The sequence below is a fragment of the Brachypodium distachyon genome, chromosome 3 (assembly GCF_000005505.3).
Source record: "Brachypodium distachyon strain Bd21 chromosome 3, Brachypodium_distachyon_v3.0, whole genome shotgun sequence".
In the NCBI taxonomy this organism is placed as follows: Eukaryota; Viridiplantae; Streptophyta; class Magnoliopsida; order Poales; family Poaceae; genus Brachypodium; species Brachypodium distachyon.
The window spans coordinates 9,322,658-9,340,639 of NC_016133.3; the positions used below are offsets into that span (position 1 = coordinate 9,322,658).

Below are 17,982 nucleotides of genomic sequence, written 5' to 3' on the forward strand. Positions count from 1 at the left end.
GGAAATATCAGCAACATCTACCACACCAACCAATACCAGTAAATAAATTAACCATGAAATGTATTTTTATAATGTAGATTTTGATATTTATCAATGTTGTTGTTCTTGACAACAATTAGAGTAAGGGGTGCCAACGCTCGATGGCACAATTGCGGGTATAAAAGTAGGGCGTGTACGCCGGTCTTATAGCGAAGGTCGCCGTACACTTGGACAAGTTGACACGTCGATATTTTTTGAATAGTTTCGGTCGATCCTGCGGATACGACTTAATCCTATGTTAGGAAAGGCTTCGAGGGGGTTGTTAGCCAAGTGCTTGGGCCGAGCGGATCTTCTCAAGACACCTTTAGCGAGAGATTCGTCGGGGCAGCCTCGTACTTGGACTGAACGCGTCTTTCCAAGTATCGGGGTTAGAATACCCTTGGAACTCTAACCCAACCCCTTCTTTTTCGAGTCCGTGCTAACTAAGGTTAGCTCGGAGCCTCAAAACTAGAGTCCCCTAAAAGGTTTCCTCGAGGCCGGTCGACTTTCAGTCGAAAGCGGCTCTTGAGAGAGAACCTTAGAGGGAGCACTCTATCTCTCTCCCCTTGAGTTTATTCAAGTTGAGGGTGAATGATACATGCCCCCATGTGGGGTATTTATAGCCTAGAGGTCCATGATAAAAGAACATGGCTAGCCTTGAGGGAGAGAGAAAAATAGGAGCAAAATGGTAAAGTAGCTCCTTGGTTCATAACTTTTGTGTGCACCATGTGGGGGAAAGTGGGTGTTGTTATCTAAGTATTTGGGCCGAGCGGATCTTCCCAAGTCAAGGCTCATCCTCGCACCTTTCTTGCCCCAACTCTAACTCATTTCACCTTTTGACCATGGCATGAGAGGCTTGACTTGTTGACTTGTCTTCCTTTGTCACGTAGGATTGACTGCGTCACGTGGACATCTTGACTCATGCTTGGAAAATGTTGATTTAGTCATCGCCACGTAGGATTTACGGCCCGGCCTGTTTTATTTTACTACAACAATCAATAAATATAGTTGGACTTCAAACGCTTTGGACCGAGAACAAAAATCATACTCCATTTGTTCCTAAAAAAGACGTATTTCTTTCTTTTGATCGAGCCTTTAGTCCATTGATTTTTTCTTATCAAAACATTAATATATTTTTTTAGAATAAAATTTATATTATTGCATTCGTAGTAAAAAATGATTGTTTATGGTTATGATTTGTATCGCACGATGCAGTAATGTTTGGACGAAACTCGGTCAAAGGACTCTTTTGTTTTAGGAACAGAGGAAATATAGGCGAACCCCATAAGCTAAACATGGCTTGACTGGCACATCGCAGTGCTCTTTATGGGACGTAGCTTGCTCAGGAGACGATCCAGCCTGCCCGCCATGGAGGTTTGGCACCAAACCAGCTTGTGGGGAGGCATTGGGCGCAATTGGGCGCGGAGCACCTTGCACGCAAGAAATGGAGCTGATCTCGCTATGCATTGCCGGCATGCGCCACGTTTGGCTGAAGCGCTACGCTCACGCCTTCAACTATAGCTAAAACATATGCGCGGCGCGCCACCAACATTTTGCGCATGTAGCTTGATGCTTGACGTGAGTTGCTGCTTGCGACAATTTGTTCTGAACTTGCAGTATTCCTAGATGTACAGGGCGTTAATGTTGGGCGCCGACCACCACGACACCGACAGTGCGCACGTTCCATCGATCGTGCCGTGCGTGCAGCAGCGATGTGTGCTTGCAATTGCATGCACGCCGACTAAACAAAGTTTATCACTAGAACGACGACGTACGCGTGAGTGAGTGATCCAGGATGGCTCTGCCTAGCTAGGTGCGCAACTAACCATGCCACGTATATAGCAGCAGCGCCGGTGAAAGAATTGGTTGCGGCATTGGGCGTGGCGTAAGTTGTGTAGTAAAGTGCGAGATGTCTTGCTCACCGCAGGCGCAGAGGAGCACCACCACGTACCGCTGAAATGCTGATGCTTCTGCCACTTCCGAGTTGAGCGTATCGGGGCGCCGTTCGCCACTGTTTTCACCGTTGCCTGAGCACCGAACGAAAGCATGCGGCGACGTCCACCCGATGATGGCATGTCAACCGATCCAAGTGTATATATATCTCTTTCTTTTATTGGGTGCAAATGAAGTATCCTGTTCTTCTGGATATTGCAGGGTGCTGTACTGCTGTTGAATGTTGACCGGCACGTACGCGCACAAGACAAGAGACCACACACTGAATCTGAATGGACCAATACCAGTCCACGGGGTCCAGTTAAGTAGCCCAATCCGTATGCTATAATAGTACGCAAGTACTAGTACGTACCTTTTGCTCTCGCTCGCTCGCTCGTGTTGGAGAGAAACAGTGCAGGCGCTGCACGCGCGCGGCCGGCCGGCGAGTGGCAAGCACGATCCAGCCAGTGTTGATTCCACCATGGAGAACTGCAGGCAATGAGAGACGAGAGATGTCGTGCCGTGTTGGAGCTTAAAACCCCGTAGACCGTAGTGCGACTCCGTGGACGAGAGGGGAGTAAAAGGGGCGTCCACTACGGCAGGCGCGCCGGTCGTGGAGCAGACGAGCCGGGTATCCCGCTAGCGAGTGAGTGCGTGCGTGCGCGAGGCACGTACGATGAGCTAGTCCTAGTCGTCCTCTCTCCCCTGCCACTAGCCACTATTTATCACACACACACACACTCCCGCCGGCCCGTCACGTCCCCGTACTGTGCGCCGCCAACCACACAAGCAACAGCAAAACGGCCGGCCGTGTTTTTGGTTTACTAGCCAAGTGGTCATGCAAAGCCTGGTTTGATTTTGGAGTAAGCCTCATTTTTTCCCTCTGAAAATAGATACTGCTCATTCTAACCATCACATTAAAAAAAATACAATAGAGAGAGTTTGTGTAAGTATAACAAGATGAACAAAACCACAAACACGACCAGAAAATGGAAAAAAAAATAAAACACTTAGAACCACCCTGCAAGTTTCACTTCTTGAGATTCTTTGGCACGCGTCACCCATTTTCACAGGAACGATATGAAGCTTTTGATTTTCAAATGCACTCTGAGGTTTGACATTTTCAGAGTGCCAAATAAATACATTGCCTTCAACGTGACCCGCTAATGGTAAGGTTGTCCAGACGACGCTTGAGAAAAGTCTCTACCTTCTAGGCGTCCCACTTTAGGGCATTGAGATTTCTTCGGAAGGAGATTATGGTACCCATTGCGGTATCTTGCCCAACCGGCGGAGCCGTCCGATGGCCCCTTGGGATCTGCGAAAAGGAGCGTGAGAAATGATTTCCCGTCAGCTAAATCGATTTAATGTGTCCTATCGGTAGGTGTAAGGACATATGAGCTTGCTTTGTTGATTCGACTGGTGGGCCATGTACACGGGCAGTGCAGTGGTAAGAGAAAGAAATATCTGCCCTGTCTTCTTCCTCGCACTCCCCTCAATGCCGACGACCCATCTCTCCTCGCCGCTCCCCCCCGGCTACACCGGCGTCACCTCGATTAACATTTCTCTCCAATGAATCGACCTGGTGTGTTCCAAGTTCGTCAGTCCTTGCAGGGTGCTCAGGCGGCGAAGTAGTACATTCGAGGCACGAGTAGTGTGAGTTCTCTATTGTGTAAATCGAACCTTGTGTTCACTTGTTAAGTACTGTGTGACCAATACAAGCTATGTTCTGAAGCTGCATCTTTTGTTTAGTTCAGTAACTTATTGTACCATATGATTAGGGCGTGTACAATGGGGTAACGTCAGTCTTTTCTTATCGATGCCACATAGGATAAAATCTGACGTGGAAGGCAGAGAAATGAAGAAAAGGCACAAGACTTCTCTTAATTAAGAGATGATCTCTTCACAAAAATGATAAGGCAAAGATAAAGCAAATTTCTCATTGTATTGGATTTTGTCTTTTCTTAACATTTATTTAGTTAATTTTATTCATCTAATCATTAATTCTAAGATATAACATCAAGAGATAACCCATTGTACAACATGTTTTGTTGCATTTTCTAAATGACGTGAAACACCTAAGATAAGGTAATCTTATCAACCATTGTACATGTCCTTATGGCTCAAACAGGGTTACCGGAACAGTTGCAATATTTCTGGCATAAAATGTTTTTATTATTATTTACAATGCATACCGTACATATATTGGTTTCGTGTAATGTCCTGTTGACATAATGTGTTAGTAGTATAAATTGTTAGAAGAATATGCTGCTGTTGTGAGAGTATGTGAAGTTGCATGTATTGTGAATAATAGGTAAGGAGGTTTAAGGCTATGTTGCAGTTCGAACGCACATGTACTTGAGGACCCCTTGTTCAATGCAAAGACGACATCAATGACGATCCATGGATGTCGCCATGTGTTGCTATATATGCAGTAACTTTTACATACTCCATCTGACTTCGTGTGTTAGCTTGAAAGTTGCGACTACTCAATCTGAATTATGGTTTTGCTGTATTCTCAAACAACAACCGCACGTTCCATAAGTTTTGTTGCTGATTGCCATGAAAGTACAAATATGGCAAACATAATGCTTGTACATAAAGACTGGGATGAGATGTTTCACAACTATGGTAGTTCGACAGAAACTTTACATTCGTGACAGTAAAGGTGATGAAATCCATGGTCGTACAAGATGAACTTAAAGTTTGAAACGGAGATGAAATCCAAGGTTGAGTAGAGCAGTGAGGCTACCTCAATATATCATACATACATGCAATTTTTTACTTCAACATGAGAAGAAATTTGATTAGGTGGTTAGAAAAGTTAGATGTACTGTGGATACTTTCGTATGTACCAGGTAAGAAATCCATGGTCTTATAGAACAGACTGTTAATTTAACAATTCCAACTAAAACAAAGGCTGGTCGATACAAACTTAATTGAAACTTGCAGTTGCATAGTTTTCGCACACAAGTAGCATACATCAGAAGTAACATGGTCATAAGGAAACTCAAGCACAGTACATGGCTGAACCAATTACAAAATATCATAGTTGTTGAGACCATTGTTCCCACATTTCTACTCTGGTTCACCGATGATCCTGAGGATGTTGCGGATCTAGGAGTTTGAAGTAGATTGAGTGTCTTCGGTGCTATCATGTTCCGTTGCATCCTCACTATATGATTGTAGCTGTGTGAATTATATATAAAGCAGTCAAACATATGCAAGTGTACATATACCTTCATGTTGGTCAGGAAATTATAAGTACATATACATTAATGTTGTTTATTTTAAAATTACTCCTGAAGTGATGGAACACAACGTCTTGAACTCTGATATACAAGTACATGTATGTGGTTATCAATGCGTGCATTGCAGAGAAAGAAGCAATGTAAGTTTGTAGAACCAAAAAATATTAGTACTGGAACTAACTTGTTAAATCACAGTTCTGCATGTAGCATGTGAAATAAGGAAAAGAACGTTAATTTAACTAGGTGGGTCAATTTAGAAATGCACATTATAGTTGAAGCAAAAGTACTGGCTTGAGCACATTGTAGGTACTTTCTTAATTATAAAGAAAATAGCATTACTGAAATTAGAAATACATGTATGTGGCTCTGAATGTGTGCATTGCAGTACCAGGATTGAATTTAAGGTACTGGGAAAACCATGAAGAAAAGAACATTAATGTAAGTAGGTCTATAAAAGTAGAAAGGTACATTATAGCTGAAGCAAAAGTACTGGCCAAACCATAAAGAAAAGACAATTAATAGAGGTACCTGGGTTGAATTAAAGCAAGGGTACTGTGTATATTAGACTCGAAAGAAGAAAGAAATATTAGTAATACATTGTATAAGTATAAACAGGATGTACCATATTAGTATAATTGGAAAAAAAGTACTTATAGTACTGCCATTAGTGCTGAGGTTTGAACTCTGTACTGAAATTTTACATCATGAAGTTACGTAAAGGATGGAAGTACTAGATGGAGGTTTGAAACCACAAGTACAATTACATGTAGTACAAGTACATCTATAATGTACAAGTATACATATACTACGTTTGAAACTACAAGTATATATTATAACTAAAGGTATAGTTAGTACACTTGAAAATGTAAGTACATGTACGGGCTCGTTGGCGTGTGTATTGGACAAAAGAAAGCAAGGGTACGGTGTACACTGGGGAGAAGAAAGAAATATTAGTAATACATAGTATAAATGAAACAACATTTATATTATAGTACAAGTATAAACTGGATGTACCATTTTAGTAAAATTGGGAAGAAAATACTCAGAGTAGTGACATTAGTGTTAAGGTTTGAAAACTGTACTGAATTTGTCCATCATGAAGTTACCTAAAGGATGGAAGTAGCAGATAGAGGTTAGAAACTACATGTACAAGTACAAGGTTAGAAACTACAAGTACAAGTACATCTATATGTCGTATATTATCATGACTGTAGCATAGTAGAAGTTCACAGTCTAGTTGTAATAAAGTGGGTAAATTTACAGTAGAACTATTCGTTTCTAAATTAGGAGTGAAGGTATAGTTAGACATTCAGAACTATAGTACAAGTACGAAATAGACTGGGTACAATAATACATTTATACATAAGACTGGGTACAAGTTGAAACCATTGTAAATACTGGACGTACCATTTTACAAGTTCAGTAATACGGAAGTAGTTAGGCCAGAACGACATCCACAACTTTCAAAAACTTGCACTGATGTACACCTTCTTCACAAGTACTGCATAGTATATTTTCATGACAGAAAATTCTCAGGGTAGTGGATTCAAACTCATGTACGGGGTCTTGTACAATTTACGAAAGTACTTTGCGCAGAACAAGATCCGCACCTTTTGAAAGACTCATCTATGGTTGGAAACTTGTACATCATTGTTTCCTATGGCTCAAATAATAAGAAGAGCTTATCGTTTCATGTGACTAATTATATGCTAATGGGTTGGCAATATATATCAATTTTTAATAAAGACTTAATGGGACTATTCCCTTGAAATATAATTTTTTTAAATGCAATACAGATATGAAATAAATTTGACACAATATTTTATTAAAAATAAAAAACTCTTTTTTTGGGTAAGTAATAGGGGTGTTTTATTAAATGGGAATAATGTTCTTACAGGCCTGAGCGAGGGCCTCCTCGGCAATGGTTGGAGGCTCGAGTTTGGTACTCTTCATCGGATGAAATGTGGGAACTCGGACAGGTTCAATCAACAATCAATTTCTAGAGATGGAGATGAAATACTCCTGGCTAATGCAGAAGTGAATCTCATGTTGCTACCACAGTACAATTCTTTGAGTAAAATTTTCTAACATTAATACTTAAGACATTGTTTCTTTGCACAGGTTTTGACGCTGTCACAAGAAAGACTATTGCCTGTTAACCCTGATATTCTAGATGGGGTTGATGATTTCATCCAGATGAGCTACTTGAATGCACCTTCTGTCCTTTACCATCTGCAATTTCGATACCCTTGTGATTTTATCTATGTAAGCACTATCCAACAATCTCATTTGATTGTTTATGGTATAGCCTCTTACTCTTCTACTTGTGTTCATCAGGCAATACATGCAGCAGCTCAAGAATGATCCACATGTATGCAATTGCTGATTTGGCTTTTAATGAAATGCTAACTGGTAGGCATTAAAAAATAGAGTAGACAATTTTATAGATATGATTATTTTGCAAGACGCATATTCTAATGCAACTGATGATACCCTGCAGATAGCACATAGCAATGTATAACAATAAGATTAGAATTTTGTACCGTGCCTTTTATAATTGTAAATTTGTAATCACAGTTTATCTTACAAACTCTGGTTGCCCATTTCTTATGTGGTGTATGTGTTGTTTGTCTTATGTCAGTGGTGAAAGTGGTGCAGGAAAAACCAAAACAACTAAAATTGCTGTGCAATATTTGGCTCTCTAGGGGGTGCTAACGGAATGGAGTCTGAGGTCTACAAACCAATGTAATTTTGGAAGCTTTAGGGAATGCGAAAACATCAAGAAATGAAAACTCGAGCCGGTTCGAGAGTTCATGTTCATTTAAAATTGTTGTCTTATTGTCCAGCTCTCCAATATCATTCTTAAATAATTCTTGTGAGACCTTGATGGTTTTGATGTAGATGTAGGGAAAGCTCACTGAAATAGTGAAATGCACTTTTCTGAAACTGAGAAGATTTGTGGTGCTAAAATCCAAACATCTAAGCCTTATGTGATGTTTATTGTTTACTTAGGTAGATGATATTGATGAACTTCCTGATAACTTGTTTATTTGGGCGACAATGTTATCATACCCTTAATATACTTTTTCTTTTGGATAAAGGTCGCTAGAAACAGAGTAACGAGATGCAATAGATGATAGCAAATTTCCTTTGCAATTTCAGAACTTACTCATGTGGTTAATTAGATGTTCTTTTTTTAGAATTGATTGACATGTGCACATCCAACTGTATTAAAACGTGAAAACTTAAAGGCTATGAACCAGAGGTGTGAAGACCTCCGATGAAAGAAACCTAGTATAAAAGAAGAGGAAATAGAACGACTTGCTAGGAGTGGATAACCATCTAAGTTACCTCAAGAATTATCACCGTTGATTCGCAACACTCGCTTCATAAAACTGCAAGATTTTGATGATATATCATAAACACAAACACCAAATAGTACATTTACTCAATCATTTGATTTTTAAGACTATTTACTTTTCAGTAGCCATGAAAACTTCCTTACTATCATGCGGTCCAACATATGAATCTAGGTGCAGAATTGTGGCATTTCTAGATCTGCAATCTTGCTCATTTTCCTCGTTAGGCATGCATATGGCCGTCAAGCTCCAATGTGTGACACCACTACACCACAAAATGTCACCGGGATGTAGTCTGAGAAAGCTAACTTTGATGTAGCATGAGATTTTAACCAAAGACACAAAAAATACTCACTCTGGATTCACGGGAACAAACATATATGACAAATCACCAATTTGTTCCATGAAATTTCTCCTATTAAGCTATTGAGTAAGAAAACAATTAGATGTATAGCATTTTTTTGCTGGTTAATGAGATGTATAGCATAAAGTTGAAGACAACAAAATTTAGGAATTTATCTTCTCCCAACATCTACATCTATCAATGATTTACAAAATAATGGGTCAACAATCCGATACTTGCTATGTATTGCACTCTTTTCAAGATCAGGCAGTAACCACTTTCCTTGCAGATGTTTGCAAGCACACCATTATGATCACATATTTGGATAAAATGTAGCTTACTTTGCACGCAAATCAGCGACTACGAAGAGCAATATTTACAATGTATAGGTTGCAAGTGCCCTATCTTCCATCTTTCGACCAGGCCGAAGAGAATTTAAGACCCAACAATTCAGTTGGCAAGACTGATGACCTTCATCCTCGCCGGCAGCATATAAAACAAAATGTGAACATTTCTGAAAAAAGGATGCACACGTCCTACAGTAGTTGCAAGAAAATTGTGTCAATCATAGCTTACCCTTTCATTGTGTTCTGGCACATTAGCAAGATGGTCAGCCCTAATCGCCTCAAGGTCTTGCTCACGCTTATTCAACATTTCAGCTAATTCCTTTGAGATTATAGTTATGTGGCCTGAAAGAAAATTGACAGCTTTTGAGAAAGCCTCAAGTGCATCGGAGGTCATTGTAGCATGTAGAGTGTTCTTCAGAAGACAGGCAACCTTCTTGTCAGTCTCATTCAAGATAACTTCCCCCTTCTCCAATGATTCCAAAAGGAGACTAAAAATTTATTATCAATTGCCTTCAACTTTGCCTCGAGACTTTCACCCTAGATAAACCGAATACGTAGGAAATATTAAACCCAGGACAGACATGTAAACTATGTTTATATGTCATGAATATCAATATCAGCGTGTTCATGAGTTATGACATTCATTTAATTTTTGATTATTTGCTCATTTATCTTAGAGTAAATTTCACAGAAACACACTTTTTGTGGCAGTTGTCTCACAAAACCACGGTTGTTTGTAATAGTCTCACAAAACCATAACTTTTGGGGCAGCTGTTCTCAGAAAACCTAATCTCAATAATTAAGCTAGTTGATGGTTTTTCCGACAACGCGGGGCCACCAATCAGATGCCACGACATCTTCCCCGACCCTTTTTCGACGCCACGTCAGCTGCCTTTGCTCTAATGACAACTGGTGATGTCCTGGGTTAGGTAGAAACGGACGTGGCATCGAAAACGTGTTGGGGAAGATGACGTGGCATCTGACTGGTGGCCTCAGGTTATCGGAAACACCATCAACCGGTTTAATTATCGAGATTATGGTTTTCTGAAACCACCTGCCCCAAAAGTTGTGGTTTTGTGAGACTATTATAAACAACCGTGGTTTTGTGACAAAAAGTGTGGTTCCGTGAAATTTACTCTTTATCTTACTTGGGGTTGTGGAGACGAACCATATGATCTACATACACCAACAAAAAGCTTTTCACGATAAACACTTCCTTCAAAAACAGAATATGCAAGATCATATTGCATATTACTGGTTTCCCGTACAGATCATATTACTTGACATGGTGATGTTAGAGGGCCTTGATGTGCCCAAACCAGGGTACCCGCGCTTGAATTTTGTTGAACAAAGACATTTGTATGGTCTGTTTGATATGAAGGAAGAAAAAGACTTGAGGAATCTAAAGGTAAGTAAACATGCTTGCTACGTTTTGATAAAGTTGATATGGTTCCTATCTAGGTAGAGATAATATGCAAGAGGTAGTTCAAACTTTACAGTGCAAAGTCAGTGAGCTCCCACCGAAATACTTGTGTGTGTTTATGGGGTACCATCAGAATATATGAATAGAGCAAAAGCAAAAATAAGATGCGCTTGTTTGAAATTCTAACTTTCTGCAGTAAAGAAAATTTGAAGAAAGTGTTTATGGTGAAAAGCTTTCTGTTGGTGTATGTAGCTCAGATGGTTCGTCTTCACAACCCCAAGTAAGTAAAATGAGCAAATCATAAAAAATTAAGTGAATGTCATAACTCATGAACACGCTGATATTCGTGACATATAAACATAATTTATGACATATAAACATAGTTTACATGTCTGTCCTGGGTTTAATATTTCCTACTTGTTCGGTTTATCTAGGGTGAAAGTTTCGAGGCAAAGTTGAAGGCAATTGACGATAAAGAATTTAGTCTCCTTTTGGAATCATTGGAGAAGGGAGAAGTTATCTTGAACGAGACTGACAAAAAGGTTACCTGTCTTCTGACGAACACTCTACATGCTACAATGACCTCCAATCCTCTTGAGGCTTTCTCAGATGCTGTCAAAGGAATTAGCTGAAATGATGAATAAGTGTGAGCAAGAACTTGAGGCGATTAGGTCTGAGCATTTTGCTAATGTGCCAGGGCACAATGAAAGTGTAAGCTATGGTTGACACAATTTTCTTTCAACTATTCTAGGTTATTCATCACTTTTTCAGACATGTTCACATTTTGTTTTATATCCTGCCGAAGAGGATGAAGGTCATCAGTCTTGCCAGCTGAATTGTTGGGTCTCAAATTCTCTTCGGCCTGGTCACAAGATGGAAGATAGGGCACTTACAACCTATACATTGAAAATATTGCTCTCCATAGTCACTGTTTTGCGTGCAAAGATTTATATTTTATCCAAACATGTGATCATAATGGTGTGCTTGCAGACGTCTGCAAGGGAAGTGGCTACTACCTGATCTTGAAAAGAGTACAATGCATGGCAATTATCGGATTATAGACCCATTATTTTATAAATAATTGATAGATATAGATGTTGAGAGAAGTTTCAGCAGATCTCTATCTTAAATTCCTAAATTTTGTTGTCTTCAACTTTATGCTATTGTACATCTAATTGTTTTCTACTCAGTAGCTTAATAGGAGAAATTTCAGAAAACAGATAGGTGATTTGTCGTATATGTTTGTTCCTGTGAATCCAGAGTGAGTATTTTTGTGTCTTTGGTTAAATCTCATGCTACATCAAAGTTAGTTTTCTCAGAATACATCCCGGTGACATTTTGTGGTGTAGTGGTGTCACACATTAGAGCTTGGCGGCCATATGCATGCCTAAGGAGAAAAATGAGCAAGATTCCACATCCAGAAATGCCACAATTCTGCACCTAGATTCATATGTTGGACCACATGAAAGTAAGGAAGTTTTCATGGCTACTGAAAAGTAAATAGTCTTAAAAATCAAATGATTGAGTAAATGTACTATTTAGTGTTTGCGTTTATGATATATCATCAAAATCTTGCAGTTTTATGAAGCGAATGTTGCGAATCAATGGTGATAATTTTTGAGGTAACTTAGATGGTTATCCACTGCTAGCAAGTCGTTCTATTTCCTATTCTTGTTATACTAGGTTTCTTTCATCGGAGGTCTTCACACCTCTGGTTCATAGCCTTTAAGTTTTCACGTTTTAATACAGTTGGATGTGCACATGTCAATCGATTCTAAAAAAAGAACATCTAATTAACCATATGAGTAAGTTTTGAAATTGCAAAGGAAATTTGCTATGGTCTATTGCATCTCGTTCCTTCTCGTTACTCTGTTTCTCGCAACCTTTATCCAAAAGAAAAGTATATTAAGGGTATGATAAAAGTGGCTTGCTAAGGTGAAGAGGTGAAGGAGCTAAGGTGGTGCGATTTCATGGTGGACTATTTGGTAGCAGGTATCATGAGATGGACGGGGAGAGGTGGAGTGGAACCACCTTCACCAACAATAAGAGGAAATGTACTGCTGCTGTTTATAAGTATCTCATAAATGTTCAGTTCTGAAGTAATTTACTTGCAAATATTTTGTCTAATGACGTTATGTTCTTTTTTACTGATTTCCCATACAGATCATATTGCTCAACATGGTGGTGTTAGAGGGCCTTTATGTCCAAAATCCAGGGTACCCGCGCTTGAATTTTGTTCAACAAAGACATTTGGATGGTCTGTATGATATGCTGAAGGAAGAAAGAGACAGAGAAATTGAGAAGAAATTAAGAACGGCGGAGAGGTGGAGAGGCACAGGGGCAAGAGAAATCGAGAAGAAATTGAGAAACTGAGGTGAGGGGGCTGACCTGGGGCGCCGGCGAGTGGTGGCGAAGCAGGAGCAGTTGGGGCGCCGGCGAGTGGTGGCGGAGCAGGAGCAGTTGGGCCGTTGCTCGCTGGCCTTTCCCTCCCTTTCCCGAATCCTGGCATTTCCCTCCCGCGCCCCGACCTATACACAGCCCGAAATTTTTTCTGACATGTGGGCTCTCACGAGAAGTCGGGAGACTCGCCACTGCCTGTCGCCGACTAGTCAGAGCAAGTCTCGAGCGACTCTCCCCCTGCCCAGACTTGGAGACTAGTCGGCGACTCAAAGATCATGAGGAGTGTTGAGATATTTAATTTGAGCTTCCGAAGCAAGTATAGCTGCAGAGTAAAACACCCTTTTTGAGAGGCTGCATAGAATAAATTAAAAACCTACGAAAACATGTAAGAAAAATACATAATTTTTTTGACAAAGTGTCTCTAAAGAGAGTTTATTATGTCCCTAAAAAAATACTACATCTGTTTCATAATTCTTGTGTCAAATTTGTCCAAAAATGGATGTATCTATTTTTAAAAAGCGTCTAGATACATGTAATATTTCGATAAGAATTATGGAACGGAGGGAGTATATGTGCTCACAATGTTTAGATGAAACCCAGTGTTATGAAAAAAATAAGAACTTAGAGGACTTTGTAAACACCCTAGCGACCGCATAATGTAACACAACTGAAGCAAAAAAAATCAAGTCCAAGTAGCAGGTCACTCAAAAGAGATCATATAGCAGTACAGCAATAATGAAGACATGTAAGCAGATGCATACAGAAGAAAAATATAGACTTGTGGCCCCAGTGGAGAGCCAACCATGTGATCGATGTTTTCATCATGAGCCCTTAATGTAGAAGTAAGCTCTTGATTATTTACCATGATGTTCTATTACTAAGTACTTATGCAGCCATTTTCCAAATTTCAATCATCAACCTTTCTGAAGGAAAAATAATTTGTACAGAACACATAAACATCGGCTTAGCTTCCCGCAGCAATGATACAATGCAAGGAAAGAAGCAAATGATAATCAAAATTCAGTTTACCAGGCTTAGCTAGCTGTCTCTTTCGCTGCAAAAGAACATAGCTGAATTCAGGCAGACATGCCACACAATGCTAACATGTAAGATCAAGTCAGTCCCTACATTCATGCGCTACACTGGACAAAATCCTGATAGCAACACCCCATCCATGGAACTATGGAAGGACAGTTTATCCAATGTTCAGAATTGACCTCTGAATGCAGTGTGCAATCAGAGCATGTACCAAAGCAAACGCTAATTAACCATGGAAAGCAATAGGCACACAACCAGACAAGTCGACCAAATGAGAACAAAGAAGAATGAGTTTAACCACAAGCAAAGCAACAGAGACAACAATATCAGAATCAGAAGGAAAGGACCTAACCTATTGCTCACCGGAGCTCGAGCACCATGCCCTCTTCGTTGCCTTGCGATCCGAGTTCTACAAACGAAGAAAAAAATAGCAACTGAGTTCTAGAAAGGAGAACTCCTCAAAGAAAGCGGTCAGCCTGGTGAACTGACCTCTTTTCTCACCGTAGCTCCTCCAGCTCCCCTTTCTTCGCTTGTCTTCCGAGTTCTGTTCTACAAATCACAGAGACACAACAAGTAAGAAGGAAAAATTGCATTAGCAGGATGAGGGAGGACAAACTCTAGAAATTTGCAAATACCACCTGTTGTTGTTCTCGACAACAATTAGAGTAAGTGGTGCCAATGCTCGATGGCACAAGTGCGGGTATAAAAGTAGGGCGTGTACGCCGACCTTATAGCGAAGGTCACCGTACACTTGGACAAGTTGACACGTCGATATTTTTTGAATAGGTTCAGTCGACCCTGTGGGTGCGACTTAATCCTATGTTAGGAAAGGCTTCGAGGGGGTTGTTAGCCAAGGGGTTGGGCCGAGCGGATCTTCCCAAGACACCTTTTGGCGAGAGGTTCGTCGGGGCCGCCTCGTACGTGGACCAAGCGCGTCTTTCCAAGTATCGATGTTAGGATACCCTCGGAACTCTAACCCAACCCCTTCTCCTTCGAGCCTGTGCCAACCAAGGTTAGCTCGGAGCCTCGAAACTAGAGTCCCCTAGAAGGCTTCCTCAAGGCCGATCGATTTTCAGTCAAGAGCGGCGCGCGAGAGCAAACATTAGAGGGAGCACTCTAGCCCTCTCCCCTTGAATTTATTCAAATGAGAGTGAATGGTACATGCCCCCATGGGAGGTATTTACAGCCTAGGGGTCCATGAAAAAAGACCATGGCTACCCTTGAGGGAGAGAGAAAAGTGGGGGCAAAATGGTAAAAGTAGCTCTTTCGGTCCATATCTTTTGTGTGCACCATGAGGGGGAAGTGAGGGATGGTCCATGGTCCACCATGGACCAAAAGCCTCATCCCACACCTTTCTTGCCTCCTAGTCTAACTCATTTGACCCTTTGACCATGGCATGAGAGGCTTGACTTGTTGACTTGTCTTCCTTTGCCACGTAGGATTGATCGCGCCACGTGGGCGTCTTGACTCGTGCTTGGGAAACGTTGACTTGGTCGTCGCCACGTAGGATTTACGGCCCGGCCCATATAAGGATTTTATTTTACTACAACAGTAGCCCCCTTGAGCTGGAGGCATTGAGAATGCCTTCGGGTCAACCTTCGATGCAAGACCTTTGATCTCTTTTCTCGTTCTTGGATTCACGATGGTACCTTGGATGGATTCCCTGGCGGGCTCCCTTGTGAGAAACGGAGGTACTTGGTGTTTTTCCTGCAAAGAACATGATCCTTGGAGGCGTTGCGGGGAAATTCCATGCCCGCGGTGAATTTCTCTGCGAGAAATCGAGTTTCGGGAGGTATTTTAGCAAAAACCGGGATCTTAGGGGCCTCTTTGCGAGAAATCCGGTGTCTCGGAAGACTTTTCTGTAAAAATCAGGGGCCCGCATCCCCAAAATTTCCGGGGTCTTATTGGCAATTTCTCCCAAAATCTTGGGTTTTTTGCACTTTTCCGCGGGTCTTGTCGGTCGCACGGGCTAGCCGGGCCGTCCTGGCTCGTGCGCGGACGCGGACTGGGCCGACATTGCGCGCGAGTTGGGTCGCCTTCGGGCGCGCCACAGTTTTTTTTATTTCGGCCGTTAGTTGGGCCGCTCCTGGGCCGTGGCCCGGTTTGACCCGATACCGGTTCGCAACTTAAGTCGCGTGATCGGACGGCTCTGGACGAAGGGGCGCCCTAGATCCAAGGGTCGGGGACCCTTCTTCCTCCCCCGTACGGGAAAGGGAAAGGTGGCCGGAGCCGACCACCTTTTCTCCGTCCTGGGCGCGATGACGCCGGCGAGGGTGACGCCAGGGCGGGCCGTTCGGTCGGGGCGGCCAGGGGAGCCCCCCTCCCCCTTCCTCCTTTTCTTCCCTCCTTTTTCTTTGGCAAAGTTGGGCTTCTTGTCTCTTCCTTGCTTTGGACAGTGCATAGGATGGCGAGGTGTCGCCCCGCCATTGGCGCGAGAGCGAACCTTAGAGGGAGCACTCTAGTCCTCTCCCCTTGAGTTTATTCAAGTGAGAGTGAATGGTACATGCCCCCATGGGGGGTATTTATAGCCTAGGGGTTCATGACAAAAGACCATGGCTACCCTTGAGGGAGAGAGAAAAGTGGGGACAAAATGGTAAAAGTAGCTCCTTTGGTCCATACCTTTTGTGTGCACCATGAGGGGGAAGTGAGGGATGGTCCATGGTCCACCATGGACCAAAAGCTTCATCCCACACCTTTTTTGTCCCCTACTCTAACTCATTTGACCCTTTGACCATGGCATGAGAGGTTTGACTTGTTGACTTGTATTTCTTTGCCACGTAGGATTGACTGCGCCACGTGAGCGTCTTGACGCGTGCTTGGGAAACGTTGACTTGGTCGTCGCCACGTAGGATTTACAGTCTGAGCACTAGCAACTTTTACTGTTCTCTCTATGCTCCATTTTTAAGTATATTTATGGTACATGACATATTTTTAAGTACATATTCAGTACATAATGTATATGAAATGTATCTTATTAATTTTTTAAATACCTCACGTACTTGAACTTATGAGATGTGCACATCATAATACATAACAAATACATTAAGGTACATGTCAAGTACATTAGATTACATGACAATATATCGTCAATTTCATGTACCTCATCAATTTAAGTACCCTGTCAATACTCATGTACACCACGATTACAATCAAAAGTACTAAGTACCTTCTCAACGTACAGTACATGATAGTACCTTCTCAATTCTCAAATTACATCACAGTACATGATAAGTACCTTCTCAATTCTGAATGTAGACAGACAAAAAAAGAAGAAATAATCCAAGTGCCTCATCATATCAAGAGTGTGTACATCAATTCATAGTAGTACACAGTGTACCAGGACAAAATCACACTAGGAACAATCATCAAAACACAGTACCTCTCATGGATCTGACATAGAAAAAAAGAATAGATGCGGAGGACAACGCGGCGGCGGTGGCCGAACCCATGACCAGGGACCTGGCCCCTCCTGCTTCAAGGCCGATGCGTCCACTTCTTGGCTGCCTTCTTGGAGTGGGGGCAGCGGTGAGCAGAGGCGTCCGGGTGCACGGGGAGGAGATGAGGAGGAGGAGCGGGGGCAGCCTAGGCTGGGATGGCCGGCCCCCACCCCGGGCTGGAGAACCTCCACGGCCACAGCAAGCTGCCATGCGGGCAGCAACAACACCGAGATTTGGGGAAGGGGAAGGGGCCGAGCTCCCCTCACATCACGGAGCAGCTCTCAATAGGTGGATTCGCATGGGAGGAAGGAGAGGAGAGAGGAAAACCATGGGAGGAAGCACAGAGAGGAACGCTGGGACATCTACTAATCACTTGGGCAGAGTTGCTGAGGGATTAATAGAGAGAGAGAGAGGGGGGGGGGGAGGAAGCAAAGAGA

At 42.1% G+C, this 17,982-nt stretch overlaps 2 long non-coding RNA genes across 5 annotated transcripts; one reads left to right on the top strand and one right to left on the bottom strand.

The window, feature by feature from the left end:
• The first annotated feature begins 3,366 nt into the window (after positions 1-3,366).
• On the top strand, positions 3,367-8,691 carry LOC112271469. 4 transcript variants are annotated; one of them, XR_002964463.1, is made up of 5 exons: positions 3,367-3,603; positions 7,096-7,235; positions 7,320-7,463; positions 7,536-7,610; positions 7,840-8,691. It is a non-coding gene; the product is annotated as an uncharacterized LOC112271469 (long non-coding RNA). The 4 variants fall into 4 exon arrangements; XR_002964461.1 differs by lacking the exon at positions 7,840-8,691 and having other exon boundaries at positions 7,536-7,833; XR_002964460.1 differs by lacking the exon at positions 7,840-8,691 and having other exon boundaries at positions 7,320-7,833.
• On the bottom strand, positions 4,949-14,591 carry LOC112271470. Its single transcript, XR_002964464.1, has 5 exons — positions 14,461-14,591; positions 13,059-13,392; positions 8,676-9,589; positions 8,550-8,593; positions 4,949-6,699 (listed from the first exon to the last, which is right to left on the bottom strand). It is a non-coding gene; the product is annotated as an uncharacterized LOC112271470 (long non-coding RNA).
• Positions 14,592-17,982: the final 3,391 nt, after the last annotated feature.